The following is a 5001-nucleotide window of genomic DNA, read 5'->3' as shown; positions in this document are numbered from 1 at the left end:
ACTGCATTTGCTGCCAAACAAGTAAGTTAGTGCATTCCTGCAGACATTCCAGTGAGGGGAATTTGCCGGGTAAAAATCGGGTTTCACCCTAAAGAGAGAACCTTCAATTCGGGGTGCAAGTTCGGGGAAGAATCAGGTAAAACCCTAAAACTTCAGGCTCTACTCATGCTCTAACAAGCTACAAAGGAAGAAAAACTGTGTGCGTTCAGCGGTTAAGCAAACAGATGTGGAAACAATGTGCAATGCTTGTTATCTTAAATGATCACAGTAAATACAGTTCGTAACTCATAAGGGATGTACGCAACATGTCATCCAATTATGGACCCAACTGCATAAGATGGTATGTTGTGTACACAACTTCTGAATGAGAAACACATCACTGAGGGACTTACTTTAACAGAAGCACGTACTACACCACTAATCAGAGTTGTAAAGCGATACAAATACCGCATCCAAAGTTGTTCATGTTCACACTTGAACTGATTCATATGAACCAGCTAGTGACCGAAATCACATTTTTTGGTTCAGGTTTTGGTTATTTGCCGATGGCGAATTGCGGTTACGGTCCAGTTACGGTTCCAAGTGGTTTTTCGTTCCGTTCCGTTTTAGGTCCTTGTTTGTCATTTGCATATCAGTTTATCCTAAAACAAACCTACACTGACTATCGATACACACAGTTCAAGTGAAATCCACAGTTCACTTATTATACAACCAAAACCGGATTTCAGTTTTCGAACTTTTTTCCCAAAAATTTCAGTAGATTGCAGGAGTTATCCAGTTATCTTTGAGAAGCAAACTAGCATATTAGTACCAATTATTCTCGCAGAAATGTGTTTAAGCAACCCTTGAAAAAAATTTTTAGGGGTGTACGAATCGGAATATTTGAAGTGTATTCGAATATGGAATCCAATGCAGGAGAAAATGTCGAATACTGAATAGTCGTGCAAAGTTTACAATACATGCTTTTTGCATTAAGAGCTTGCGATTTGTAGCCCATGACTTCAGTGCAATTTCTCGCATTAACTATCACAAGAGATGCATGTAATTCTTCTGTGGGAAGCCCTTACTCTTCCATGATAGTGTTTCCTGCTTTTCAGGTGAGTACAGACTGGGGTAATTATCTTGATTTCAATATTTGATGTTAGGCAGTGGCATGTTACACAGATATGAGGCTGCAACTGTTTCTAAACATCCATAGGTCACTTGTGAAACAAACATTGGCGTCCTGCCTCAGCGTTGTCGTGAACGTCTTTTAGCTTCTTTGCTGAAGTGTGTATGTCTTGCCTGGGAAGGTTACATTGGTGAAATTTTGAACATCGGGGACATCTTTAAGATCCCCTTTTTTATGCTCGGGCTGTGGGCATTATCTAAGAGACTTAACTTTTTAAAGAAATCCTCCACTGGCGCCACTGTAATGCACACGGGTTGAAGCTACATTTTCCTCAGGTGAAGTATGCGCAATAAACTTGGGCTAACGTAAGCTAAACTACAACCTGTCTGCGTTGGTCCTGCTGCACTGGCGATTTTGTATACCAGGCTTCGCCTCATTCAGGGAAGCATCAGGTGAAGCCCACTTTCAGGAGGTGTCATTCATATTCGGAAAATCGGATATCGGGTATTCGATTCGCGAATCTTGTACTTCGAGTGGTTGATATTCGATTCGAATTCGAGAACCCGATTACTCGCACACCCCTACAATTCTTAGATGAAACATGACAAACTGGACACCATGTGAAAGGCAGTGCTCCAATGATTGGAGATGGGCCACCAAACTATAAAGACTCAGTACAATCGAGTTTTAAAATTAGTTGCAGTTTTGTTCAATTGCAATTATTAATAATCCCACCTACAATGTTAAAGTGGTACTTTTCTTATAATTCTATATGCCCATGATCTTTGCAAGATTGTGTACACAAGGTGTGAACAGATATTTTTAATGTACAGTCACACAGCTTTCTAGACCAATGCTGCCATAGCAGGAGGGCAGGAGAGCTAGGACCATTGTTATTGAAAGGGGAGGAGGGATTCTCTGTAAAAACCGCAATTTGATCCTAGTCCGGTATGTGCTTCACTGTGAAATCCGCCAACAACGTGCTTGTTTCATCTCAAGGGCACTGATAACATTGAATGCCTTGTACTACTTGGAGCTGATGCTTACAAGGTGTGTGTTAGTGATAATCTGATAGGTGCTAAGCTCTCAACAGACAGTAATCACTTCAGTTATACCACTCGTTCTTGATACACCCAGTAACTGTCTGCAAGGGTTCTTCATGGAAAGCGTACTTCCAACCATTGCTCCATTTTTACCTGGTTGGTTGCAGCACTGCATTGTGCTTTACGAGGAGCATCCCATAAGGTCTCTGCCTGACACAGGTGTACGCACACAGACATGAAACTGCATACAGGGAAGCAAAATGAAGCGGTGACTATTGAAGTAGCAGTCTGTCTTGTGCAAGTCGAAATAATGAAGACAGATGAGAAAGCAGTGATTTTCACAGACATCCAAGTAGGACTGGAAACTTTGTTAACACAGGCACTCTCCAACACTGCTGCCACCAGAAATGGTGTGTGTGCACTGCACAGTCTTCCTGCTGCAGCAACTGGCTGGTGGCGATCTGCGCAGTTGAGCTACAGTGGAGAAAATGAAGGCACGTATGATCATTGAATATTTGTTTCGGAAGAGCTTAACTCCAGCAGGCATCCACAGGACGTGGTGAAGATGCTGAGGGAGGATGCCATCCTATAGCATGGTGAAGAAGTGGGCCATGGAATTCATGTGAAGATGAGATAATACCCAAAGTGCCCCACAGGACCCAACATGTGCATAATGCAAGGGGCCTGAGGAAATATACAGTTTCGCTAGCTATGCCAGGATTGCTGCATGTCCCTCCTGGTCCACATTCCAGCTGTCTGTGAGCAGCAAGTGATAAAGGCAGAAACAAGTATTTTGTAATCTTCTCACATCGGTGTGCTCCATCAAGAATATTAGAAGTCAATCCAGACACATTCCTGCAGTATTCCTTATCTTTGGCTAAAAGCAGGTAAAAAGAAGGCTCAGCAGCACGTTTAGCTGGTTTATATAACATGCTTTGGACAAGAAAACATAGCAACAGTGACGTTGATGCACCCACGCTCAGTAGATAGCAAGGTTTTTTGCAAAGAATGAATTGGAACATGCAGAGAGAAAGATGGGCACGTAATGTGATACAGTGCAATCCCGTTAATTCGAACCTCCAGATAATTCAAACTGACGCTCAGGTCCTGGCAATACGTACCATGTGTATTTCTATGGGGGGAAAGCGCTCTGTAATCCCAACATATGGACGTACACAACGGTTTATTCGAACGAGATTGCCCTGCTGTGTCCGGCTCCAGACTACACATCAGAAGTGCCCAGTTGGACGCTAGCTGGTGTGCTCCTAGCATGTCAGGGACACCTTTCCTTAGTGAGGGACTTTTGCTTATTAACACTTTATTAAGCGTTAAATTTACCTATTATGTACAAGTCTGTTTCTCACAGAAGCGATACTTCTGCCAGAGGGGAAATGAGCAAGGAACGAATCACTATAATGATTGGCCTGCTGGAAAAAAATGTAGAATACTATAAATAGAGCGTTAGGTACATAGTTACAATTTTACAAAAAAGGTATTTCTTTCCTCCTTTCTGGCACTCCAAAATAACATCTGATAGGTCAACAGATTCTGTTATTTGTTTTTCGAACGAGAGCACTGCAAGGTGTAATGGACAGCGCATTGAACTCGTCCATTGGGCGCACTATATCTTCCACTTTAGTCAGTGATGTTCGCCTGAGGCCCCTCAAAGCACCGCACCCGCTGCACATGCCTAGAGCCGGCCCTAGGTGTGTGGAAATGAGACTGGCACGGTACGATGCTGCTTACTTGTTCTTCGCAAACCAAGCAAACCTCACTGTTTTATTGATCTGATCTTCCTAATTTGCATGCATTATGGTCACAGGCATCCTCCACAATATTTCATTGCCAGTACCAGGACTGTAGTTCATGTGGCACAGTCTCTGCAGACAGCCAGGGAGCAGCTGAAATAAAGGAAATGGTGGACAGCCATATTTACAGCACCATGTGCATGTGTGCCCAAAGGAGGCATCTGTGATTAAGCACCAAATATAAAAGAAACAACATTTAAGATGCTTGCAGTGAGCGTAACTGATTCTGGAGAAAAACGTATGCTGCATGCAGAGTTGTTAACGTTACTTTTACAAAGTAAGTTACAGCTACAGATGCACCATGGAAAAAAATACACTGATAGGGTTACAGGTTCCCCCTAAAAATACTCTGTCCTTTTAGCTTTACTTTTTCCATCATCAAGGGTTAACTCACTCATAAAGTGCATCCTTTCTGATATTCTGATCAAACAATGCATTTCTTGCATGTAAATTTGATTCCACATGCAATTAAAAAAAAAGCCGGCAAATTTTAAAATATTGTTATTCACAGTGTATAGACTAGATGGTATATCCCCTCATGTAGCCATGAACAGGCACTCTGTTCCCCTGTCCCAGTTGTAAATACAAGTTGTGTCCAAGTTGAAAAATACAAGTTACTGAAAAAGATAAGCGGATTACAGCTACAAATACACATATGAAAATGTATCTAATATTTTCCTCAAGATAGACAAAAAGTACTTACTTTTATTCAGTTACCTAACGACCCTGGTTGTATGCCATTGTTGGAGCCATGCACGCCAATGCGTGCAACCCAAGGCTGCTAAATTTCTCTCTAGCTTCCATCTGAATTTTCTTATTAAGCTATCTTCTCCAGGTCTTCGAAAGCACATTCTTTGTTATGAGTTGCTATGTTCTAGCTTGCTGTGCTTCAATGCACTCATGGATTTTAAAAGCAGTACAAACTGCAATCCTGATCCACTAAAAGAAATGTTCCCTCTACTACTTCTGACCTGCAAAGATAGGAGGTGCAAGAACACTGACTGTGTTGCAATGCTTAGAAAACAGTAATAGGACCAGA

The 5001-nt window shown here is 42.0% G+C and overlaps 1 long non-coding RNA gene across 1 annotated transcript; it reads left to right on the top strand.

The window, feature by feature from the left end:
* Window positions 1-2269: 2269 nt before the first annotated feature.
* Window positions 2270-2945, top strand: LOC135385655 (uncharacterized). The gene is made up of 2 exons (XR_010420463.1): window positions 2270-2648; window positions 2708-2945. It is a non-coding gene; the product is annotated as an uncharacterized LOC135385655 (long non-coding RNA).
* Window positions 2946-5001: the final 2056 nt, after the last annotated feature.

The sequence above is a fragment of the Ornithodoros turicata genome, chromosome 2 (genome assembly GCF_037126465.1).
Source record: "Ornithodoros turicata isolate Travis chromosome 2, ASM3712646v1, whole genome shotgun sequence".
NCBI lineage: Eukaryota > Metazoa > Arthropoda > Arachnida > Ixodida > Argasidae > Ornithodoros > Ornithodoros turicata.
This window is presented reverse-complemented; position numbering and strand designations above follow the sequence as displayed.